The sequence below is a fragment of the Stegostoma tigrinum genome, chromosome 3 (genome assembly GCF_030684315.1).
Source record: "Stegostoma tigrinum isolate sSteTig4 chromosome 3, sSteTig4.hap1, whole genome shotgun sequence".
NCBI lineage: Eukaryota > Metazoa > Chordata > Chondrichthyes > Orectolobiformes > Stegostomatidae > Stegostoma > Stegostoma tigrinum.
In genome coordinates this window covers 74,912,932-74,940,146 of record NC_081356.1, presented here as the reverse complement: position 1 = coordinate 74,940,146, position 27,215 = coordinate 74,912,932, and the positions used below count along the sequence as shown (strand labels likewise).

At 41.2% G+C, this 27,215-nt stretch overlaps 1 protein-coding gene across 2 annotated transcripts in view; it reads left to right on the top strand.

The window, feature by feature from the left end:
- The first annotated feature begins 5,077 nt into the window (after window positions 1–5,077).
- The window catches only part of LOC125449638 (tumor necrosis factor alpha-induced protein 8), a 140,058-nt gene continuing 117,920 nt past the window's right edge, over window positions 5,078–27,215 (top strand). The window contains exons 1-2 of one of the 2 annotated variants that reach the window (XR_009445573.1): window positions 5,078–5,249; window positions 20,560–20,621. The gene's annotated coding sequence lies outside the window, so the exon portion shown is untranslated. Of the gene's footprint in view, window positions 5,250–20,559; window positions 20,622–27,215 lie in introns of those variants that run through there. The other variant, XM_048525500.2, reaches the window with a different exon arrangement.

Here is a 27,215-nt window from a genome sequence, read left to right as displayed (position 1 = left end):
ACCATTAACATTAGAGGTTAAACAAATATCTGCTCTTGTTGCACCAAATTGGTTATACAAATGTCAAGTGCTGCCATATGGGTTAAAGAATGCTGCTACTACATTCCAGAGGCTTATGAATCACATCGTCACTGAGATTCTTAACTGTGCAGTTTATTTGGACAATGTCGTGGTGTATAGTAACACATGGACATTTATTAGAGCATTCAGCAGCTAATTGCAAGGCCATTGGCAGGCAGGCAGGAGCTTTTGTCATTAATAAATGGTCATTATCCCACAGATCAATCTCTTAATTGTTGCCCGCCAAAACACCTCGCTCCTGGTCGTCTGTAACTTGGCTTTCCCCACTGCTTAAACCAACAGCTGTGAAACAAGTAGAAGATCTCTTTAACCAATTACAGTTGGCTGGTTTGAACATAGAACATAGAAAAGTACAGCACAGTACAGGCCCTTCAGCCCATGATGTTGCACCGTGGAATAATCCTAATCCAAAAATAAAATAACCTAACCTACATTCCCCTCAATTCATTGCTGTCCATGTGCATGTCCAGCAGTTGCTTAAATGTCACTAATGACTCTGCTTCCACGACTACCACTGGTAAACAATTCCATGCGCTCACAACTCTCTGGGTGAAGAACCTCCCTCTGACGTCTCCTCTATACCTTCCTCCTAACACCTTAAAACTGTGACCCCTCGTGGAAGTCAACCCTGCCCTGGGGAAAAGTCTCTGGCTATCGACTCTATCCATGCATCTCATTACCTTGTACACCTCGATCAGGTCACCTCTCTTCCTCCTTCTCTCCAGAGAGAAAAGTCCAAGCTCAGTCAACCTCTCCTCGTAAGACAAGCCCTCCAGTCCAGGCAGCATCCTGGTAAACCTCCTTTGCACCCTCTCCAAAGCCTCCACATCTTTCCTATAATAGGGCGACCAGAACTGGACACAATTTTCCAAGTGTGGTCTCACCAGGGTTTTGTAGAGCTGCAGCATAACGTCGCGGCTCTTAAACTCGATCCCCCTGTTAATGAAAGCCAAAACACCATATGCTTCCATAACAACCTTATCCACCTGGGTAGCAACTTTGAGGGAGCTATGCACTTGAACACCAAGATCCTTTCATTAAGAACTGTCGATGTAACATAAGTCGCCTCAAATTCACTGCCTCGCAATCAATCCAACCTATCTCCCTCCGAACTGACTGCACTCTGCACTCAGATCTAACCCTAACTTTGTCATCAAGCCAAAAAATGTATTTCAAAAAGCAAGAGTAACCTACCAAGGACATATTGTAGGACAAGGACAAGTGTTGCAAAGGTCAGTGGAAGTGAAGTTTCTAACAGAAGTCCCTGGTCCTGAAACTAAGTGAGAAATCATGAGATGTTTAGGAATGTGTACATTTTACAAGAAGATTGTGCATGATTTTAGCACAATAACTATCTTTAATAGATTTGGTGAAAAAACAAGTGAAAACAGTAGATTGCTAAGCAACCTTTCAGAAGTTGAAGGCAGTCCTCACAAATAAACCAATGTTGTCACCTTGGCATTTTCCAATCCTTGCAAAACAGCAATTGATAGTCGTCACTTTTTCTTTCGAGGGGTGGAGGTAAGTGCAGATTTGTTGTATGATGATGATTCAGAAATAGAGAAGTCAGTGGGGGGTACTTCTCTAAAGTCTAAATCACAGTTTGAAGGAGTATTTTACCAAAGGAAAATAGACATGTTGTCGGCTTTTCAGTACTTTGAAGTTTATCTGACATGGTAACTCGGAAATACAAATTTAAAGTTTTTGAGAAGATCTGTAGCTTGGGTTGTGGATGAGGTTGTAGACTTGCTTGTTGAGCTGATGTGTTTGATTGCAAACTTTTTGTCACCCTGCTGGGTAACATTGTCAGTGCACATCCAGTGAAGTGTTAGTGTTCTGTCCCATTTGTTATTTATTTGTCTCATAAACACCCATAAACAGAGCTGCATCAGAATGCCATTCAAATGAGCCACAATACACTGCAGCAACCCAGAACGGCATAAAGCAGAGCAGGAACACTTATACAGAGTTTTTCAAAGGCATGGATACCCAAAAAGCACAATCCAGTGTTAACTCCGCAACAGAGCACCACAAGAAACCACAATATGGCCAGACACACCAGTCACCCTACCGTACATCAGAGACATAACAAAGATGACCACAAGGCTATTCAGACTCCTGGATATCAGGGTAGCCCACAAACCAACAACCATCCTGCAACAGCTACCGATGAACGTAAAAGATCCCATACTCACAACCAACAAAACTAATGTAATATACAAAATACCATGCAAGGACTGTGAGAAATATTACATAGGCCACACTTGAAGAAAACTGACAATAAGGATACATGAACACCAACAAGCCACCAAGAGACACAACCAATTTTCACTGGTCTCAATACACATGGAAAAAGAAGGCCACAAATTCTACCATGACAACACATCCATAATCGCACAAGCCAAACAGAGACATGCCAGCGAATTGCTGGAGGCCTGGCATTCCAGCCGGAAATCCATCAACAAACACATTGAACTGGATCTGATATACAAGCCACTGATCAACAGAACCGGAAGTGATGCCAACCACCCCAGCAATCCGAGACATATAAATAACAAGCAGGACAGAACACCAACACTTCACCATGGACACACTGATGATGTTATCTAGCAGGGTGACAAAATGTCTCCAATCAAACACACTGGCTCGGCAAGCAAGTCTACAACCAAAATACTAGTTTGTGCTGATCATAATCCACAGACCTTCCTGAACAGTTTGAGTATTTTCTTGCAACCACGAAATGTAAAGATGATTCAAATTGCTGGATTGAGCAATTTCAGATGTATTGTCCTGAGTGTAAATGTTCAATTAGGTTAAAGATACAAAAAGTACTTAGATAATGTTGGAAGGAAAGACGAATGTAAATCTTTTGTTATTTGTGTATCACAGATCTCGAAAGGAATGCATTTTTGAAATGGTGTTTTGTTGTTGCTAAGGGTGGAGGCATGTAAAGACGTTATCATTTGATTTTTCTAAATTGTTGATTATGGACTGAAATGGAAAAAAGTATGGTTTAAAAGCCAAGGGTTTTTGAAAGATTGCTACACTTTTAAGAACAACTTCCCTGATACTGCTTGTTAAGAGCTGTTTACACAGCTGTTGGTTCGAGAAGTGAGTAAAGCCAAGATACAGATGAGCAGAAGGAGGGGTTGTTTACAAATGGAAATTTGGAAAACAACAAGTAAGAAATTGTGGGGTAATAACCAGGTCTTAATGACAAAAGCTCCTGCCTGCCTGTCAATAGGCTTGCAATTAGCTGCCCATAGCTGAACAGCTTGGAAGTGTGAATGCTTAGGGCAGAAGCCATCCAGAATGCAGGGAGCCATTGCTGCTCTGTCAAAAAGGACTTCTCAAACCTGAACTTTTTTAAAAATTCATTCATGGAGCGTGGGTGTCTCGAGTTTGATGAGCCTTATTGCCCATTCCTAATTGCCTAGAGAGCAGTTAAGAGTTGACCATATTCCTGTGTGCCTAGAATCACAGGTAGGTCAGGCCAGGTATCAATGACAGATTTACTTCCCGAAACGACATTAGTGAGTTAGATGGGTTTTCCTTGACGGTCGGCAACTGTTTTATGGTTTTTAATCTTTCCAATTATTGAATGCAAATCCTGCCACAGCCCCTACCTTTGCTGATTTGTTTCTCATTATCAGTTGCTGTGACTTAATGAATAAGTGTATAAATAAGAATCAGTCACCCTGTGTTGCTTGCAAACAAGTGAAAGTATCTGAAGAAGAAAGATCAAGAAGCAACATTTTGATCACCTAAAGAATCACCTCAGCAAACCCTATAGACAGGGGCCACTGAACTGCCTTCCCTCTCTTTCTCTTCATCCATTACACCCATTGTTGTTCTTTGAGTCTGTATGTACAGAAGGAATTGTATAAGTGGATTAGTGTTTTGATTAGAAAATAGATATGCTCCAATTTAAATTATTTCTCTGTAGTAAATTCTATTTATTTGTAATAAATGGTAATCCCAATTAAGTTCAGAAACTGTGACATTTGTCAAATTCTATGTGTTTTATAAGTAATCTTCCACTTTGCGACCACTCCTGGAGGACTTCTGGAACAGCAGAGCATGATTTTCAGCTCACTTTCCCATTGAAGGGCTGACATACAGTCATACAGCACAGAAACAGACCCTTCGATCAAACAAGTACATGCTGACCAAGTTTCCCAAACTAATCTAGTCCCATTTGCCTATATTTGGTCCATATCCCTCTCAACCCATCCTATTGATGTACTTATCCAAATGTCTTTTTAAATGTAACTGAACCTGCATCAACCACTGGCTCTGGCAGTTCATTCCCTCACACAAACTAGTCACTGTGTGAAAAAGTTGCCCCTCAGGTCCTTTTCTCCCTCTAGTTTTGAACTTCCGCACACTAGGGAAAAGATATTTGCTATTCACCTTATCTATGCCCCTCATGATTTCATAAACTTCTTTAAGGTCATCCCTCAACCTCCTACACTCCTATTAAAAATATCTCATCCAATTCAGCCTCTCCTTGTAACTGGAACACCCCAGTCCGGGGAACATTCTGGTAAATCTAGTGAAAACAGCCCCAACTCCTCATAATTCCTAACCCCTAGTAGTACCTTCGTGGCAGGTATAGACTTTTTCACGAAAAAAGGCGGGCAACACTTGAAACGATCACTTTAATGATCAAACTTGTCCCCAAATGTTTCTTTTTACTGATTTTAGTGTCCCTGTATATATTATTGCTTGATTTCTCTCGTCTTCATCCTGGAGCTGTCTATGCAGGTGCCGTTACTTATCCAAGTAATTCCTTGTGTGAAATCAGTAAAAGAAAAATGCTCAGAAGTTCAGAGACAATTTAAACCGTATCATTCTGAACATGAACCAGTCCTGCCTTAACATCCCTCTGCTGATTGGCTGGAGGCGGGCCCGGCTCTTTAATATCATTGGGTTCATCGCTAGCTTGTTTCTAATGTACCGCGTTGACTGGTTGTTCTCCTTGTCACTCATCCAACTTAACGAGATTCGTGAAGTTTGTTGTGTGTCTGTGTGTTGGGGTTTGCAGTGGGTCCGCTGTGTGTCTGTACACTGTTTGTCAGTGCAGTGAGGTTTGCTGTCAATGGATATTCACGACAGGAAGCTTGCACAGCATTGACGAGACAACTAGTACCTGAGCGGAGCGCGGGGTAAGTTCACTCTTTCTGCTCAACTCTGACACTTGTGTGCGTCCGATGCAGGTTTGTGAATCCCCCTGACAACAAACAGAGCATCGAGCGCCTGGTTATAATGACACAAGGACACTGTCCACACAGTGCGCCCTTCTATTAGGGTTTGCCTCCCAACTCTCTGTCGGAGAGTAGGAACTCTGAGCTCGGACGGATTCTGGGCCACGAGAGGGGATACCGTGGGGCCTCAGCGAGCGAGCAGTGAGCGCTACATCTCCAACAGCGCACACTTGGCAACTGCAAACCTTTCCTGCTTTTACATTCTGGATGTGGGACAATGTGCAGTCTGAAAGATGTCACAACGACCCACCTCCCTTCCCTTCCACCAGCCCCCCCAACTCCAAACACATTCTGTTATTGACAACGTTGCAATACTGCCAGAACTGAAAGGATACCTTCCATAAATTTAAATCGGCGTTTGTTTTCGCCACAGCTATCAAGCTGCCCTCCTAAATGTTAGCTCTGGGAGCTAACGGTGTCTAATTATGAGTGACTGTTGCCTCAACTAGAAGATCATTTGTAAACTTGTGACCAGAAGATAATGTGGAAACTGAAGGCCATTTGGTCCACTGTGCCTAACCCTAGCTCCCCAAAACAGCTACTCAACTATACCTAGATAACAAAGTGTTTCCATTATCTCTACTGAAACTGTAACTATCTTTCCCCACCTTTTCCCTGTAGATCCTTTTCACCCTCATCAGTAAGTTCTCCTACACATATACCTCCTGCCCTGTCGGCAGTCTGTTCCAGCTCCTAACCACTCACTGCATAAACAGATATATTCTTCATGTCAGCTTTGATTCTTTTGTCACCTTCTGTAGATCTGTGCCTTTGGGATTTTGATCGTTTTTTTTCTGTGAAGACCTTCTCTATCTACAATTTTCAGACCTTTCGTGATATTTTTGAAAACTGCAATCAGCTCCCTTCTCATCCTTGACTTCCCAGAAGACAACAGCGTCCAGTTTGCCAAGCGATTCCTGTAACCGAACTTCCTAATTTCTAGAACCAGTGCTTTCTATCATGTATGTCAGTATTAACTGCCTTCTCATCCTGCCTTGTTACCTTTGATGATTTGTGCACGAGTCCCCTGCTACTACAGCTCCTTTGTAATTGCATCATTGTATGAATTTCTCCCTTTCCTCGTTCTTCCACCCCGGTGTTCACCTATTCCATTAGCCTGTCCTTGTCCCCCTAAAGCCTATCACTACCTTTCTCACAGTTCACAACATATTCAAATTTGATGTTGACTCTAAGTTATGAAATTGAGCTCAGTGCGTTCAAGTCTAGATTGAGAAAGCCAAAAATAAAATTTGTTTATAAAATAATTTTATGTCATAAAATTGGTCCTGAGAAACTTAGCTATATTTATATAGTGTCTTTGATGTAGTAAACATTCCAAGTCATCTCATAGCAGCACTATCAAACTAATTTCTTCATAAAAAGGCATTGAATAGGTGACAAAGAGCAAGGAGGGATGAGCAACAAATGCTGGTCAGCCAGTGATGCCCAGATCCCATAAATAAACAAAAAATGATCACAAACTTGGTAACAGAGATTTTAAGGGGCACCTTAAAGAAGGGAGAGGAAGATGTAGCTAAAGACAAGGCCACCAACTGTGGAGTGATTAAACTCGGAATGTTCAAGAGGTCAGATTGGTGTAGGGCAGAAATTACTAACGGGTCATGGATGTTCCAAGATAAGGGGCCAGCTTTAGAGTGATCAGAAAGCAAAGCTGAGCATTTAGAAATCAAGACATTGCTGGACCCGGAGTTAATGTTGTTCAATGAGCCTAGGAGTGGAAGAGATTAAGAACAGTTGGGAGGTTTGGATGAGTTTCTGCTTGTGGAGGGTTGAAAATGGGAGGCTGGCCAGCTAAATGTTGGAATAGTGAAGTGTGAAGATAACAAAGGCATAAATTAGAGTTTTGGCAGAAGGTGGGGCAGACGCTGAAAGCGCACTGTTATGGAATTGGTTGGAATCTTGGTGATGTTGCAGATATGTGGTCAGAAGCTCATCAGAGGATCATGTAGGATGCTGAGATTGTGAATATCTGTTTTTGTAAGCTGTCAGGTTCAATTACAAACAATGACCCACAGAGAGGGATGGACTCAATGGCCAGAGAATAGAATTTGCAGTGGAGACAAAAGACAGTGGTTTCAGTCATCAAAACATTTAGTTGGAGAGCAATCCTGCTTATTTGGAAGTGGTTACTTGACAAGCAGCATGGCGAATCAGACAGTAAAGGAGTTGAGAGGAGTGATGGGAAGGTCGAGGTAGGTTCTGTCATTATGTGTGAAAAATCTGTCATTTTGTTTCTGGATTATTTTGCTGACTGTTCATTAGAAATGGTGTTACTCAAGTTTAGACTTTTGGAGAACTCCAGCAGTAACAGTGCAGGACTAGCACGAGACCCAGTTGCAGATAGCATCTTATCCATGGCTGAAGAAATAAGAATGGAAACAGGAGATATCAATCACTTAGGATAATAGCAAGTTTAAAAAGAAACTTTTGTTAGTCTATGTCAGATCAACTTTGACAGCAGTGTTCCATATTTCTTTCAACCTGTCCTTGATATAATTGTGTCTTGTGGAAACATAACTGGTATGAGAAAAAGCTTGTTATTTTCTGAATGTTCATGAATGAATGTGACTGCATGCATCTTTCTAATGCATTTTATTGCTGATTGGTCCATTTGGCAAAAATAAAATAAATAATACTGAATGATGAAATGGAGGAATGGCACTCATCTAAGGGTGAATATAGCCTGGATTGTTAATCTGTGGATGCTAGCTGAGCCTTGGCTACAGTTACTATTAGTATTGTATGCGTGATTAAGTATCATACAGTGTGGGACATTTATATACAAAGGAGTGATTATCTTCATTTTAACTGACCAGAATTCTCTGATTCTATGAAGAAAAATGTTTGTTCTTTTCTGTTAAGACTAATTTTTGTGTTTTGTTGCTGTTTATGATTTTCTTAATGATGCTATAAAGGAATTACTTAACATTTTGTGATTTCTATTAAGCTTAATAGATTCAAATCAAAACATGTGCATTTAAATACATGAACATATCTCCCACCACCAGGCTTTATATTTATAAACAGTGATAGAGACAATGAGCTAAATCCCTGGCCAGATTGTTTAAAAGCAAAAATTAGACAATGTAACTTGCATACCCTACGTATATCATATCATGATGGTGGAATGCTTTGGTGATCCTGCCAATTTTTATAGATACACAGTAGAAGGCATTCTGCTTGATGCATCATGACTTAGTATGGTAACTGCTCTACCGAGGGCTGTAAGAAAGTACAAAGTTATGAGTACAGCCCAGTCCAGCGTACTAGCTAACCTTCTATCCATTGACTCCATTCATACTTCTCACTACCTTGGGAAGGAAGCCAATATCATCAAAGACCCCTCCACCTTTGTTATAATTTCTTCCAACTCCACCCATCGTGCAAACACACAAACACTTAAACACACGCACCTATGGGTTTAAGAACAGCTTCTTCCCTGCTGTTATTAAACTTCTTAATGAACCTGTGCATCTTCTCTCTAGCTGTAACATTTCATTCTTTGCTCTGTTCCATTACCCAAATCTACTTTGTATGGTATGATCTGCCTGTACAGTATGTAAAACAAAACTTTTCCCTGTACCTAAGTAAATGTAACAATAATAAATCAAGTCGTTTTACTATTACTTCTTGAAGACTTTATAATTAGTAGCAATTTTTAAACTATTGAATAAAATAAAAGGGCTGCACATGCTGGAAATCTAAAATAGAAAGTGCAGTAGAAGCTCAGCAGAACCTGACAGCATCTGTAGAGCTAGAGCCAGAGTTAATGTTTTGAGTCCAGTGACCCCTCACCAGAACCGGAAGCAGCTGGGAATGGGTGCTACTTATACTGATGACATAGGGTGAGGTTAGGAAGGAGCGGAGATGCTGCTGAGAGAATGGAGAGGCAAACAAAGGGAATACAAGTGATAAACCAAGGAGGAGATAAATGCTGTGCAGGGAGCGAATGAGAAGTGTGAATGGGTTGACTGTGCTGGGAGTGACCCATACAAAACAGGAGTTTGGCATGTGGAGCTGGGTAACAAAAAGGAGGAGGTCTTTGTGTTCTGAAATTGTTAAACTCAGTGTTGAATTCTGAGGACTGTAACATACCTCAGTGGAAGATGAGGAAGATGTTCCTCCAGCTTTCGTTGATCTTTGCTGGAATACTGCAGCAGGCATGAGAACATGGCCGGGAACATGGTGGTGTGTTGAAATGGCAGACAGCTGGAAGCTCAAGGTCATTTTATTATAGTCAGAGTATAGGTGATTGGCAATGCGTTCACCCACTCTGAGTTTTGTTTCTCCAGTGTAGGGGAAACTACATTGTGAGCAGCAACTATAGTAGATGAGATTGAATGAACTGCAGATAAATTACTGTTTCACTGGAAGCTTTGACTCTGGCCTTGGGTGGCGAGGAGGATGGAGGTAAATGGGCAAGCATTGCATATTCTGCGATTGCATGCAAAGGTACCATGGAGGTGTGAGAAAGTGTTGGTTGTTGAGGAGACATGTACCAGGACATTCCCTCTTTGTTGAAGTGAAGTTAAACAAGAAGGTGGAGCAAATGTGAACACAGTCAGCATGAGAGATGAGGATGGCCATAAGCACATTTCAGATGAGGCTTAATTTTGTTTTTGACTCAATCATGGGATGTTTATGTCTCTGGGAAGGCCAATATTTATTGCCCAGCTTTGACTGTCCTTGCACATTGGAGAATCAAAGGAATGTTCGGATAAGGCAGGGTGAGAGGCTAGAAATAATGAGGCCAAGGTAGGCAGCTTTTATTCATTTCCCATGTTAAATACTGTAGTACATTTTATCTATAAGTTCTGTTACAAATTTTGGTGAAAATGAAGTATATGGCTCCATAGAGGTCTACAGCACAGGTAAATGCCCTTCGGGCCATTGAACCTGTTCCAGTCCAAAACAATTGCCTTACTATTGTAAATCACTCACCAGTTCACATTATAAATGTGCACATGGGAATTTATAAAACTGAATGCCGTAAAATTTAAAAAAAATTACACCACTGATATAATTTCAAAAACCTAAACACACAGTTCAAATAAACATGATTTAAATTTACCTACTGAATTACATTTTATCTTTTAATGCCTGCTTTATGTTCTTACTTTCAAGGCTCAAGCTTCTGGCAAATCTCTGGGCTTTGATTAGGTGTTCTTTTTTATGTTAGGTAGACAGTTGAAACATACTGCAACTTCCTTTTGCATTTTGAGCATGTGCGTTTTGCAGAATTTCCCTGAGTTCGTATCATCAGGAGTGAAAGAACAACAGGAGGATTGAAGTTTCAATGTATTTTCAAACAACCTAGAAAGAAAGTGAAGATCAAATCAACAGTAATTTCAGCCAAGAAACATTTGTTATTGTGGCTTATTTCATGATTAGAAGTGGAAAAAAAGTGTATTTAGAGAGAATAGGTTACTGCCTATCATTGTTGAAAGTTCAGTTCACAACCATTTCCCTTCACAAATATTTTGTATGGCTTAGGCAGTTTTTTTTAGAATTTAGAAATTTTAGAAGTGAACTTTTGAGTATTAAATATGACACTTTTGTTTATATTTTTATAGGAAACTTTGCTATTGAAATGTTCACATCTACCTGCATCTGAGACACATTGCATACTTGTAAATAATACTTTAGAATACATAACGTTTCTTAAAATTAATGTTGTGGAGTCCGGAAAATCCACAATGTTGCTTCTAGCCAGACAGAGATTCACTTTTCTTGCAATGCCCGCCTTGGTGATCCCCTCTATATCCACCAATGCTACCCCTCCCCAAAATACACTTGGACTGTTTGTTGATGGAATTTAAATGAGGCCTAACCATAGGGGACAGAAATAGGCCGTTTAGTCCCTCAAATCTGTTTTGAAATTTCAGTTAAAACATAGTTAAGTTGTATCTGAACTCTTGTTGCCTTCCTTGTGTGTGTGTTTTTTTTAAATTCACTCATGGGACATAGACATTATTGGCTGGGCCAGCATTTATTGCCTGTCCCTAGTTGCCCTTGAGAAGGTGATGGTGAGCTACCTTCATGAACCACTGCAGTCCACCTTCTGTGGGTTGACCTACATTGCCCTTAGGGAGGGAATTCCAGGATTTTGATGCAGCAACAGTGAAGGAACGGCGATATATTTCCAAATCGTGATGGTGAGTCATGATGTGAACTTGCAGGTGGTAGTTTTCCCATGTATCTGCTGCCCTTGGCCTTCTTTTTGGAACTGGTGATGGGTTTGGTAGTGGCTATCTAAAGATCTTTGGTGCGTTTTTGCAGTGCATCCTGTAGATAGTATACACTGCTGCTAACCAGAATCAGTGGTATCGGAAGTAGATGTGGTACCTATCGAGTGGGCTGCTTTATCCTGGATGGTGTCAAGCCTCCTGAGTGATGTTGGAGCTACATTGATCTGGTCAAATGGGGAGTATTCCATCACACTCCTGACTTGTGCCTTGTCAATGATGGACAGGCTTTCATGAGTCAGGAAGTGAGTTACTGTCCTAGTATTCCCAGCAGCTGACCTGCTCTTGTATTTATATGACTAGTCCAGTTGAGTTTCAGGTCAATGGTAAACCCCCGGGATGGTAGCAGGGGAGGATTCAGTGATGGCAAGGCATTGAGTGTCATGGGGTAGTGCTTTGATTGTCTGTTATTGGAGATGATCATTGCTTGGCATTTATGTGGCATGAATGTTACTTGTCAGCCCAAGCATGGATACTGTCAAGGCCTTGTTGCATTTGAACATGGACTGCTTCAGTATGAGGAGTCATAAATGGTGCTGAACATTGTGCAATCATCAGCGAACATCCCCACTTCTGACCTTATGATGGAGAGAAGGTCATTGATGAAGCAGCTGAAGATGGTTGAGCCTAGTATCCAGTGTCTCCAAATGTTTCTTCATGTCATGGGGGGTGAATTGAAGTGGCTGAAGACCGGCATCTGTGATGCTGGGGACCACTAGGGGAGACCGAGATGGATTTTCAACTTGGCACTTCTGGCTGAAGATTGCTGTGAATGCTGCAGCCTTCACTTTTGCACTGATATAGTTGGGCTGCTCCGTCATTGAAGACATGGATATTGTGGTGCCCTTCCTCCAGTAAATTGTTTAATTGTCCACCACCGTTCACAAATGGATGCTGCAAGACTGCAAAGCTTAGATCGGATCTGGTTATGTAATTTCTTAGCTCTGTCTGCCACTTTCTGTTTAGACTGTTTGGTGTGCAAGTGGTCCTATTTGGTGGCTTCATCAGGTTGACACCTCATCATCAGTTATGCCTGGTGCTGATCCTGGCATGCTCCGCTGCGCCCTCCAGTGAACAGATCTATCTGGAATACTGCATTCACTTTTGAGCACACCACACAAATACTATGTCTTTGGAGAGAGTGCAGCAGAGATTTACCAGAATAGTATCAGAATCGAAAGAGTTAAAACCTGAAGATAGACTAATTGGTCTACATTTTTATTCCCTTTAGCATTGAAGCCTGAGAAGAGGTCTGATTTGAGGTATTTTAAGATGACTGAAGTATTTGATTGGGTAACTTGGGCAAGACTATGTCCTCTGATCAAAGAGCCTAGAACTAAGAAGCTGTACATCAAAATTAAGGCAAGGCAGCTCAAAACTGCCAGGAAACATTTCACACATTGGGTGGGACAAATTGTGAACTGACCTCTCTGAATACTGCTGAAGCTGTGTCAATTGAAAATTTGTAAACCCAGTTTGATACAGTTCTGCACAACACAAGTATGACGAGCCGGCAAACTAGACAGCCTAGTGGTATTATTGCTTGACTGTTAATCCAGAAACCCACAGGATGTTCTGGGGATTTGGGTTTGAATTCTGCCATGAAGGTGGTGGAATTTGAATTCAGTTTTTTTTTAAAAAATGCTGGAATTAAGAATCTGATGACCATTGTCAATTTTTGGAAAAACCCATTTGGTTCACTCATGTCTTGTAGGGAAGGAAATCTGCCATCGTCACCTGGTCTGGCCTTCAGGTTGCCCGGGGACTTTGCTGATTGAGTTCTGGGCTGATTGTAGTCAGGAACCATTGACAGCCTGAACATTGTAGCTGCTGCCTGGTAGTGCCTCTTCAAGAGTCTGTGGCACCCTTTCTTGTTGTGGCCACTACCCCCACCCCTGTGTCTCCTCAGGCTATCGATCAATGGGGTTACTCTGCAAAGTTACCTCCTCACCTCAGCTGATGGGATGCCGGTCATGGCTGAAGTCACTGCTGGAGGGTGGGGGTTGGGGACATGTAAGTGGAAGATGATAGCCTCTGCTGTAAATGGAGTTTGGCACCTCGCTGTGATATTTCACCAGGTGATGGCCGCAGCGTTCCTTGTGAGCCCTGTTATCTTGGGGAGAAAAAAGAAGGGCAGTGCGACTGAGCTCAAACATGGCCAGGCCTGTAGGCCCGGGGCTGGGAAGGAGTTCAACTGTGCCCTGTTGGCCAGGGGAGTGGATGGCTATCAAGCTCAAGGGTAACTGCTCCTTCATACAAGGAAGGGCAAGGCCTGGGGCAGTAACACAGTGGACAATCGCGGCAGTAGTCTGCTGCCTTCCTGGTGAAAACCCTGAGGAGCAGTGAAATGGGAAGAGGCTGCAAGTTGTAAATCTGAGAACTGACTCAATTGTGCGGGGGAGAAGAACGTCATGCCAAAATGGTGTCAATTCAGTGAGGCAAGGTACTGGGGTAAGTAAACAACATTAAAATTAATTTCATTACTGTCAGTGAGGTTTCTAGTGCCATTAATATGACCAACACTAAAAGGGGCAACATTGTACACGGATTCTTATACATATGACTTTCTTTCAAATAAAACAAGAAAAACGGTAGAATTTTATATTTTGGAAGATGCCTAAACAACCAGCGCTTTTCAATAAGAAATGCCAAGGTAGTCTTTGAGGAGTTAATTAGTTGATATCTCTTAATTTTGACATTGTACATAAAAATATAAATACCAAAGTCCCTTGTGGCAATTTTGTCATAAAAATGTGAACAGCATGTGATGTACAGCAGCAAAGCATGCTAATGTGAAGTAAGATCACAAATTACATGTGTCTATGAATGAGCACCTCTGTTTTGATTCATCTAGGACTCCCTTTGATTATAAAACTGTTGTGTTAGTATGAGTAACATGGATACACAGTAAGGTTGTAAGAGTTGAAATGTGAATTGTATTTCTTTAAGCTACTTAATCGTTTGTCATGGTGTGGCCATGTGCCATCATTTCAACCCTTCTACAAACGTGTTCTTTGAAAACAATGTTTACATGAGGCTCCATTCACTGTGATAGATAATGTATGCAGATTATCAGTATTGAATTGCACTTCAGTCTTTTCTTCAAGATGTGGCAATTTAGATCGCACAACTGGATGTAAAAGCAAATTTGCATGAGAAAATCAAAATGTATAGCCCAGAAATTTAGAACTGGAAACTCCTGTGATTTTGTCACTGGCTGTACAGATATAGTTTTCAACAATGTAGTCTGTGTTCATTCTGGATAAAATGGCCCATAGGGCTTTTATGTAGGAGATTACGTTAAAATGTTATTGATGCTTCAGGTTTCAAGAGCATTAATTAATTATTTTTGATTCAAACAACATAATTGGTATTTTGTAGTGGATGTTTTGATGCTGGTTGCCCATGTGTAAAACCGCACAAATCTGTAGTGTGTAACAAAAGGGCAGCTATCTCTCTTTTTTTCTCATTCATGGCATGAGGGCAACAATGGCTAGGGCGGCATTTATTGCCCATCCCTAATTGCCTAGTGGGCAGTGAAGAGTCAGTCACATTGCTGTGGGTCTGGGTTCACTTCTAGGCCAGACTAGGTAAGGATGGAAGCTTCCTTCCCTCAGGGACATTGGTAAATCAGAAGGGTTATTCTCAACAATTAATTCTTGTCATCATTAGGCATTTAATTCCAGATATTTATTGAATTCAAATTCTACCAGTTGCCATGGCCGGAAATGAACCCATGTCCCTGGGACACGACCTGGGATGCTGAATTAATAGTCCAGCGGTTATGCCACTAGGCCGTTACCCTCCCCTGTTTAGAGCATTAAACTTGTATGCTGCAAACATTCAGTATGGAGCTCCATCTGATGTTATGGCTGTTTCAGTCCCAAAATGGGTTTATACCGTATGACCACACTTTTTGTGCAGATCATGCTAAATGCTGTTTCAGATAAGTGAGCAGAATGGGCACTGGGTGTGGGTGACTGATATTCTGTTTGAGTAAATAGTGATGTCAGTCAGTATTTCAGTGATTTGACATAAGGGAGGCCATTTGAGACCTCGATGCAGTGGCCAGTGTCTCCTTTTAACCTCACACAGCACTATTATCAACTACTTTCAGGTTAGTTGCTTATTGATATTATTAGCTGTTGTTGAACTAGTAAAAGTGTTTGGTGGTTTGTACTGTCATATGAAGTTACTGAGATCTACATAATAATGTGTGACGTTGGCATTGATGCTGATTTCAAGGTCTCTTGGTCCTGGTTCTGAGTGTGTGTTAGTCTACATCCCCCTTGACCTGCAGCATGATGGTGAGACAGAGGAGGATAAACTGCTGGAAGATAGAAGAAGGAGACAGAGAGGCTGTCAGTAGGAGACAAAATCTACTCAGAATCTTCAGGGGCATTTCTCCAACCTCGCCCTGGGAAACAATATGTGCTCAAGCAAGTCTGCTGCCTCTTGTAGGTAGACTTGCAGCCTATGACAAGTACAGCATTGTCAGTGACAGTGAAGATGACGTGGCCTTGATTTTGTTTGCATTGACCGCCTTCCAGGCTCCTGCAGGTGATGCTTCCAACATCATCCAGTGCTCCACTGTTATTTCATGAGGGAAATCATTGAAGCTCTGCAGGGAAAGAGAGTTGAATATATTTCATATACATTTACAAAAATGGGAAGCAGCAGAATGAACACCCCAGCTTGTCCAGAATTGCAGGTTTCCCCAGAAAGTGCAAGGCACACTGCCTGTACACACATCTCTGCAGGTGCTGCATATAACTTTAAAGATGAACTACAACAGGGAAGGGTTCCACTTTCTCATCATGTAGCTACTGTGCATATTCAGTGCATCCAGTTGGTGAGTGCCCAGTATTTTGGCACCAACCAAGGTACCATCAATATTTGAGGTAGCATGTAAGACCAAAGGGGGCCAGTGTTATCTGCTGACCACCTACGATCGTCACTCCAGTGTAATGCATACGCGTATGAGCAGCACATACATTTTATACTAAATGTACCTCAAGATCCACAAAGCGACACACAATGTACTTGAACTGATCAATGAGCAATGTTTCCAGTGCCTGGACCATTCTCTGGAAGCACATGCACTTTCCATAGCAGACATGCAACCGTGTCCATTCCCCACTGATTAGTAAAAACCAAAAGAACTGCAAATGCTGTAAAACAGGAGTAAAAACAAAGTTGCTGGAAAAGATTAGCAGGTCTGACAGTGTCTGTGAAAGAAAAAAAGAGTTAACGTTTCGGGTCTGGTATGGTCTGGAGGGAGGGTCAATGGACCCAAAATGTTAAACTCTGATTTTTTTCTTCACAGATGCTGCCAGACCTGCTGAGCTTTTCCAGCAACTTTTGTTTTTGTCCCTTCTGGTTGGTTGCAATCATGCAGCACTTCATCCTGCAAGAGAAAGAGAGGAGTGTCACTTGAGTGTGGTGTAATGTCTTTGTCATGGTTGAATAGCTGACAACATGGGTACACTGTGAGATGTGGGTGTGAGGCTTGCAACACTGTGAGGATGAGGTGAAATTATATCACGAGATATGGGTCAGATTGGCCAGAAGTTATTGGTCAGTAGGTGGAGGGATGGCGTTGTATTGAACAATGTGTGAGACTGGTGGTACATTTTGTAAGGATATGACATTTGGCATGCAACATCATCTTTGCAGTATCTCTAGAAAGCTGACTGATGCTCTGCGGATAGAGGATCACTCTATTCCTACATCAAGATCTCTCGCAATATGTCAAAAAATCTTGTTGCATGCTCTGCTCTACCGTATTCACTGTTCTTTATTGCTCAGATACTCTTGCCAGTCACTTCCAGTATTTGCTGCAGCCAGAATGCACTACCCATTTGAGAAATCTGGGCTGGCTTTAAGTAGGGCATATTGGCGTCAATTCCTGTGGCCTTGTTTGCCAGTGGGCATATTGGTTAATCATTGAGCCGCTCAGCAGCACCTTTTAGCACACTGTGGTTACATGTTACAATCTTGCAACTGAGCAGGCAGCATGAAGATTGGATACTGCCTGCAAGAGAAGAAGAGAGAGTGGGTTAACAGTATGTCATGATTCCTATGCCTGTTTCTGGGAACTTTCTAATTTTCCACCCATGTAGTATGAACTGATCTTTCACAGCATCTGGATTGTCAAGACTAATTAGAATTTTTTTTAGAAGAAGCTAGCCAAGAGCACAATCAAGGTAGAAAGGAGTTAACAGTAGAAGCCTAGAGAATAGGGAAACCTAGAGAATGGGGGAGAAGAAGGGATGGGAGTGGGAAGGGAAGGATGAGTGTTCTCCACATGGACTGGTGTTCCAGTGACATTCTGTCCAAATTCCAGTTATTCTAAGGCAAAATGAATCTTCACCTTATGGACCAACAGTTGTAGAAAAAGAGAGGCAGGCTGCCCACTTGTAGTGCAGGAGAAGGTCACTTAGCATATCGTTACTAGTTAGTGCCATTTGACGGTCTTTTCCTCGCACCCTTGCATGTTATTCTTGTTCAAATAAACATGTAATGTTTTCTTAAGGTTGTTGTGGTACAGTGATATTGCTTGGGCTGGGGGTGAGGGAGGCGGCCATGGAGAGTTGGCAGCTGGCCTCAGCGATGTAGAGGTCAGTGTGCCATACTACAACTGCACATCTGGAGAGACCACTCTCTCTGTGACTCCCTTGTCCACACTCCGCTCAAGCCCCACCACACCTAGCACTTTTCCCTGCAACTGCAGGAAGTGCTACACCTGCCCCCACACCTCCTCCCTCATCCCCATCCCAGGCCCCAAGAAGACTTTCCACATCAAGCAGAGGTTCACCTGCACATCTGCTAACGTCGTATACTGCATCTGCTGTACCCATTGTGGCCTCCTCTACATTGGGGAAACCAAGCAGAGTTTGCAGAACGCCTACACTCAGTTCGCAATAAACAACTGCACCTCCCAATCGCAAACCATTTCAACTCCCCCTCCCATTCCTCAGATGACATGTCCACCCTGGGCTTCCTGCAGTGCCACAACAATGCCACCCAAAGATTGCAGGAACAGCAACTCATATTCCGCTTGGGAACCCTGCAGCCCAATGTTATCAATGTAGATTTCACAAGCTTCAAAATCTCCCCTCCCCCTACTGCATCCCAAAACCAGCCCAGTTCGTCCCCGCCTCCCTAACTTGTCCTTCCTCTCACCTATCCCCTCCTCCTACCTTCACCCCCACCCCCATTTCCTACCTAATAACCTCATCCCGCCCCGTTTACCTGTCCGTCCTCACTGGACTGACCTATCTCCTCCCTACCTCCCCATCCATACTCTCCTCTCCTCTATCCATCTTCGATTCGTCTCACCCTCTTTCCCTATTTATTTCGGAGCCCCTTTTCCCTCCCGCATTTCTGATGAAGGGTCTAAGCCCGAAACATCAGCCTTCCTATTCCTATGATGCTCCTTGGCCTGCTGTGTTCATCCAGCTCTACACCTTGTTATCTATGACAGAAGGTAGATGCTATTTTTCCAGACAAAAAAATGGACGTGAACTTGTGTGCATTATACCATATGTTACAGATATTCAAATTAGGAGCAGTAATTGTTCATTTGGCCCTTTGAATTTGCTCCACCATTCAAAAAGGTCATGGCTGATTTTGTTTGTGTTTTGAATTGCATTCCCATTTACTCCCTATTGATTCTGACAAAGGGTGACTGGACACGAAACATGAACTCTGACTCTCTCTCTCTCTACAGGTGCGCCCTGACCTGCTGAGCTTCTTCAGCATTTCTGCTTTTGTTTAAGAATCCATCTATCTCTGTCTTAAAAATATTCAATGACCCCATTTGCACCCACCTTTGAGGTAGAGTTCCAAAGTCTCGCATCCCTTCGGGAGAAAAAAATTCTCTTCACCTCTGAATGGATGAGTGTAATTTTGATTTGATGCCTCCTTGTTCAGAACTTACCAACGAGAGGAAAACCCATTTTCCCATCCACCTTGTTAAGACAGTTTTGGATCTTGTGCAGTTCAATCAAATCACACTCCCCTTTCTAAACTCCAGTGAAAACATGCCAGTCTCTCTAACCTTTTCTTCTTAGAACACTCACTCACTCATCCCATCGTACATTTGACCATTATATAAGAGACTAACATCTGCCCCTTGTACAACACCAAACTAACTGGTCTACAGCTACTTCTTTCCTGATTGCCTTCCTCCTTACATTTGCTACTTTCCAGTCTGATAGAACCTAATAAATTTTGGAATGTTAGCACCAACCCATCTACATCCACATTGGCCACCCCTTCTCAAACCCTAGGATGAAGTCCATGAGGAATTGGGACTATCAGTTTGCTCAGTACTGTTCCGTTGGTGATGGCAATTTCACCAAATTGCTGTCTTCCTTTCACCTCCTGACTTACAGCTATTACTGGGATGTTGTTTGCATCATGTATAGTGAAGGCGGAACCAAGTATTGTTCATTTCATTCACTTATTTGTGACTAACGACAATTAACTCACCATTTTCACTCTCCAGAATACAAATATTCGTTTTACTTAAGTCTTTTCTTTATTAAACACCTGTAGAAACTTTTGCTATCTGTTTTTACATTCTGAGCTAGCTTCTGTCATTTTCATTTTTTCCTCCTGATTATCATTTCAGTCATTATTTACTAATCATTTGATTTGTCACTCATCTGCACAATTATTTGTTTATTCCTTAAGTTTGATGCTTTCCTTAATTAACCATAACTAGTAGGTCCTCCCTTTGGATATTTCTTTAGAGTGCTAATAAGATGTTAGTGAGTTTTCTGAAATATCCCCTCAAATGTATGCCATTTGTTCTTTACTGATCTATCTCCGAGGCTAATAGCCTAATACTCCATGCTTAGTTCAATATTTGTGCCACATTTGCTCTTATTTGGGTTTAAAACACTAGTCTTACACCTGCTCTTCTCCCTTTCAAACAGGATGTGACCCAGTAGTGCTTCAAATGAAGGAGATGTGAATTCTATCAATAAAATGCAGCTTGATTTGGTGTGTAATTTTGTCTGGTTTGATTTCTAGTAATGTGTCTTGAAATGTTTCTCAATAGTAATGACACCATATAAATACACTTGGAAGTCAAGGCAGAGAGATAGAAAGTTTTTTTGAGATGGGAATTCCAAAACTTTGTGCCTTGATAACTAAGGCATGGCTGTCATTGCTGGAACAGGTAAAATCAAATATATTCAAAATCTGTAGATGATTATTTTGGTAAATGGTGTTTTGATAAACTTGGTTCAGTCTTACACTGGCACCTATTTGAGACTATTTAAATTGGCAATTTAAAAAGCTGTATTAATTGAATGTCCCAAAAAAGTAGGGATATTGCACTCATCTGAAATTGCAAATACTGAAATTTAATGCAAGCAACGAGAAAAGGGGAACATCTAATCAAGATATTGACAACCATTGAAAACAATTTTGAGTAATCTTTCAGGTGTTACAGGAACGAACTCCAGTTCAGATTGAACACTGTGAATGATACAGAAACATTTTTCACAAATTTGGCTTTGGCGTTATAGTTTGATCGACATGTTTACAAGCAGTATCAGTATGGATTCTACCATTAATGTCATCATAATATTTTAGCTTCAACAACACTTAGCCTACTGTTAATTTACAGGCGTGCTTGTATAGAAAATTGTAATGACTAGCATTTACTTAATTTTGACTTCCTGTGAATAAGTTGCATGCCTATTTTTAAGATTAGGCATTTAAAATAGCTGCCCAGACAATTAATACACCTGACATGGGAATTGGCTCTTTGCACCTACAGAAGATCAGGAATAGACTATTCAACTCCTTGTGTCTTTTCTACCAATTCATTAGATCATGCTTGATCCACACCACAACACTATTTACCCACTTTGGATGCACTTCCCTCAATACCCTATGGTACTAGATAAAAAGCTATCAGCTCTCAGTCTTGAAGATTTTAACTGGTCCAACATTTCAGGGAAGCAGGTTTCAGGTTTTCAGGGGGTTTTTTGAGTCAAATTATGACTCCTATTTTTTTTACCTTGAACTGGCCTACTTGTTATTCTAAGATTTTGGTCCACTATTTTAGATTTCCCTTCCAGAAGAAATCATTCATCTGGTCCATAAGTTAATGCCCCTCAGTTGGCTACTGCAATATACTAATGTTTTTCTTACGACCACACAAATTCAGCAGGGAATAACATTAAAACCAAAATCGTGACATTCATTTCTTTAGAAAATAAAGCCCCTCAAAATTCACTTTGAGATTTTGCCCTGTTGATCCTGCAGTAAATTAGCTGTATATAACAAACAATTTTTTTTAAAATTCACACTTCATTTCTAATTTTCAAAAGGAACACTGTGCATGAGTGAAGTAACCGTTTTTGAAACATGGTCTGGGTTTCTCGGTAAGAATGCTGTTGTTGTGGAGGTTTTTTTTACATTTCCTGTACTCCTACTTCCTTTTTTTCAGTTGGTGTCTTAACTTTTAAAAGATGGTTTAACGGAAATTTATTTTTCCTCCTGCTACAGTGGTGTATTTCTTCAGTAGTTTAGCTTATTATGAACCATTTTAAGAAAGAAATGAATTTTTTTGTGCTGAATTGTCTCCTATTGAACATGAAATCAATAGTATTGGATCAAACTCTTAAATACAGCAATGTTTTTTGGTTTTTCAAGCAGCTAATATTTGTCCATGCAGTTAGCTTTAATTTTTACTAAATAATAACTCCTTTGGGCAAGCTACAGAAAGATATTGTATGTGGGCCCTTATTTTGAAGCTGGCATCGGTATGTGCGGCAAAGCTGCAGCAGCAGCTGCAAGTGTGAAACCAACAGGGACTGACGTTACAAATGATTATATGTGCAATATGCATTCATAAAGGAAGTGGGTTACTGAGAAAAGTTTTCTCGAACTTTCAGTTCAAATTCAACTCATCAGAACAGTTTTTTGTGAATATTTCTCAGCAGTCTAAATATAATCTTTAACTATCTATTCTCCCCTTTGTCTCCCTTTTTCTATTCTATTGATACATTACATGGAAGTTTGCTTTAACTGATTTTTAATACTGATTAATTATTTACTCTCAATTTTGAGGTTGTAAACAGGCTTCAATTTTCTGAGTTAAATCTCATTTTGTGGCCAGTGGTGCTAATAGCAGAATCTCTTGAAGGAAACAGAATAAAATTCTGCAGCATTGTGTAATGCAATTCTTTTTACACTATATGGATTATTTGTATACATAAGATGTGAAATCCTGGCCGGTTTTTAAAAGGCTGTATTTATCCTGCATACATATGCAATTTTGGAAGATAATGTCTGGCTTGCAATGTTGAGTTATTCTGCCATTAGTACTTTGAATTTAGCAGTTTGCATACAGCTCACAAGCATGTGCAGAGTAACACATGCTAGCTTTTCAGTTTAAGCTAAAGCAGACACTGTTTTGATTGTAAAAGAGCTTAATGTGAGCATTTATAAAATTCTAGGGTTGCTGTATTCCGTCTGTGAACCCAAATTAAAGATGGTCTTGCAATTCTTTCTTTAGTGCAGCTGGAATCCAGAACAGGCAGACTTTTGCATTACATTACTGCTTTGGCAAAATCCATTTCCATTTCAAAATATCTCCAGACTGGTTGTACAACTTCATCACTGTTATGTTTGATACAATTTAAAATAGTGAAATGAAGATATTCAGCTTCAATCCCATTATAATCCGAATGTCAATGTGAAACTTAGACACATTTAAATTCCACAAGTTAATTGCTGTTGAAGGATTAAGTTAAAACATGTTTTAAATTGAGTTGACTGAATCACAGCATACTAGAAGCGAGAACTTGCATTTCAATTCTAATTAGCAAAAGGTGGAAAGTGCAGTAAAGTATGCTTAGATACAGTTTCATGCTTGTTACACACCCTCGGGAGGCATTGAGAAACCTGGCCTTTGGCAGAGAAAGGAAGACATTGTCGAAACAAGAGTGTTGCACAATTCAGGATAAATTTCACAAACACCTTGAATAGGACTTTCACCAAGGGCTTCAGGACCTGATGCCAGGGTCATGTGTGGCTTGGGAGCATGTGATTCGCTCATCTCCATGTACTCCAAATTTGACCACTTAATAGCATGAAGGTGATCTGGCTGTCCAATTAAACACAGTGGGCCAGCTATTGGAGTTTTCCAATATGAAAGCAGTAACAGGATGCCCTTTTTGGTAAATGTAGGAGAGGGTTCTCCAGGGTGAAGCCATTCTGTTTCCAGGTTTTTGAAATCTATATTTAGAAAATAACCTTTGCAACAGGGCCTCCATTCTGGTGTGCTGGTGGTTAGAGTGTTTTGGAGGGGGGGGGGGGCTGTACAGTTACAACTTAATCCAAGCTGGGAGGCCCTTCCTCCCTGGACCTAGAACTAAGCATGACGCTCTGCACATTTGCATGTGGGGGTTGAGGGGAAGAGTGAAAATGCAGAAAGCGAATGTATATCAGTGAACAGTGTAATGAAGAGGATTGACACTGTTCTTGGTGTGTAATGTCTCATGATTTAAGTGTCAGTTCAACTTTAACATACACAGTTGTGACATTATCACTGCCTCGTAGGATATGATATGTTATAAAGACCTCATGCTCCATCTTACCTCTGATCATTTGGAGTATCCTGCGATGTAATATTATGCGTAATGCTACTCCAGCCAAAGTTGTGCATGAGGACTATCAAGTTTGCGTATAATATTTTGTTGCAATAAGAAGCGTGGTTTAGATTCTCCAATGCCATAGTATCCACATCCAGTTTCTTGTGTCATGGGAAACACCATGAGTATTGCCGAATCAGTTTCAAAAAAAAAAACACCCTGTTGGAGGCAAATTCACACTATGGTAGCAGTGATGGCTTTCACTCAAATTGTCCAATGTTGTGGTGGCAGATATTTGGAAAACTAATTGAAGATCAATGACACAGCAAAGAATTTTCACAAAATGAAGAGTTGCTCATACTTAAATAGCATCAATTTCAATGAGTACTGTCAAACGTATAGATCTGTACATACTGTAGTAATCAAGAAAATGAGCTAATTTCTTTGCAATTAGAATTAAGTTCTTTTCAACATTAAAGAAAACTTTAAGAATATCTTAATTAAAAGAGACAAAAGAAGGGTGCAGTACACTTTTGTGCAGCACAGTGCTAGTTTGGTGCAATAGAAACGTTAGAGACTGGAATATTCTGTTCCTGACAGTCAATTGTGTAAATAACAGTTTCTTGGAACAAAGCTTTGAATAAAGCTGCAAAATCCTTGCTGCAGAATAAAAACACTTAATAAATTTACACTGACACAAAATCAGGGCCACATGGCTTAAGGGGGTACAGTCCACCAGTTTTAAGACAGAATCATGGATAGCAGAAGCTTCGTTATGAACTGGACATTCAGTGACACCCTTACTGAACTACCATACTATTTCAAACAACATATGCTGTTCGATTTTATCAAGTGATAGATGATTCCGAGAAAAGAACTGTTAAAAATGTTGTTTATCATTGGCAAGAAGGGTCTTTACAGAGTTGACACTTCTGGTCTGCTGAAAAATGATTAGAAAGTTCAGGGAGCTTCTTGAAGAGCTTCTAACTTGAGTGTTAAGACTTCTATCATCCAGACAGCAACCTCCAATAAAAACAAAGTACCAGAGGAAACTCAGCAGGTCTGGCAGCAGCTCGGGAGAGAGGGACAGAGCTAACAGTTCAAATCTGATTGTCTTTTTATGCACGTGCGGGCATTGGTGTCGATGTTTGGTCAGCATTTAATGCCCATCCCTAGCCCTTAGGGAAGGATTTTGACCCAGTGATGGTGAAGGAATGGCAACGTATTTCTAAGTCAGGGTGGTGAGTGACTTGAAGTGGAACTAACAGGTAGCAGTTTTCCTATGCATCTGCTGCCCTTGCCTTTCTATATGGAAGTGGTTGTGGGTTTGGAAGGTGCTGCCGAAGGATCTTTGGTGAATTTTTGCATTGCATCTTGTAGAAAGCACACACCTGCTGTTATTGACTGTAGTTGCGGAGAGAAGTGGATGTTTCCAGATGTAGTGCCAATCAAATGGATGGGCTGCTTTGACCTTGATGGTGTCAAGCTTCTTAAATGTTGTTGGAGCTGAACCCTGATGGGAGAAGAACATGCCCCCATCTGCATCAATGGAACTGAGATTGAGAGGGTGAAGAGAATCAAGTTCCTTGCTGACGATAACTGACAACCTGTCCTGGACTTCCCAGATAGATGCGACAGTCAAAAAGGTACAGTAATGTCTCTTCTTCCTCAGGCAGCTCTAGAAATTTGGGATGTCCGTAAGGTTCCTCACCAACTTCTACAGATGCACCATTGAACATACTGCCTGGGTGCATAACAGCTCTGCCCAGCACCGTAATAAACTACAGAGGGTTGTGTGCACAGCCCAGACCATCACAGAAGCCAAACCTCCCATCCATGGACTCACTGCTATGGAAAGGTGGCCAACATCATCAAAGACCCACCACACCCTGGTAATGATTACCTATAACCTCATCAGTCAGGCAGATACAGATACACATTCACAAGCAGGTTCAGGAACAGCTTCTTTTTGGCTGTGATCAGACTGATGAATGGAATTTAGCTTCAAATAATGTGCCCTGCAAAGTAACCTACATGCCTCGAGGTCTTTTTGATCTGTATGTCCTTTGCTTACTGTAATCTGCCTGTACTGCTTGTAAAAAAAGGTTTTCACTGTATTTCAGTCCACATGGCAATAAAATCAAATCAGTCGAAAGTGGGAGTATTCCATCACACCTCCTGACTTCTGACTTGTAGATGATGAACAGGCTTTGGGAATATAGGAGGTGAGTTACTCACTTCAGTATTCCTAACTTCTGACTTGCTCTGTATTTGTATGGAGAGTCCAGTTAAGTTTCTGATCAATGGTAACCCTGAAGATGTTCGTAGTGGGGGATTCACATAGTGATGGTAACACTATTGTGTGTCAAGAGTCTGTGGTTAGTTTGTCTCTTATTGACGATGGGCGTAGCATAGCATTTGTGCAACCTGAATGTTACTTGGCATTGTCAGCTCAAGCCTGGATATTGTCCAGATCTTGTTGCATATGACTTCTTTGGAGCATTGAAGGAGGATAGGTGGGTGGCTCTATTAATTAATGATGGGACGAGTTTGACTTGAATAGAGCTTTGGGCTTTTAGTGAATTGAGAGATTTTTAAGGGGAAGTTTTCCCAAATGTCGGCTAATTGTTAATTTTTTGACTTTCATGAAGGGTTTCTTTCATTGAGGCCTATCTAATACAACTTTCTTCCGGTCACTACATTATGTATGCACTGCACCTCAGTGGCACTACTGTTGTGCTGTTCTACTCCAGACATATTTACCATTGTTGGGATTTCCACCACCAGTGGCAAATATAAATGCTCGGGGTGGATCAGGACAATTCCTGTGAACCAGGAACTACAATCTGCAGTTGCAGGGCAGGATGAATTACCCTGACAATGGCCAACAGAAGAAAGTGGGCACACCAATTTGCAGTCAGGGAGCTGGAAGTCTTCGTAGAGGGGGTGATACGTAGGATTATCATGTTATCTTAGCACCA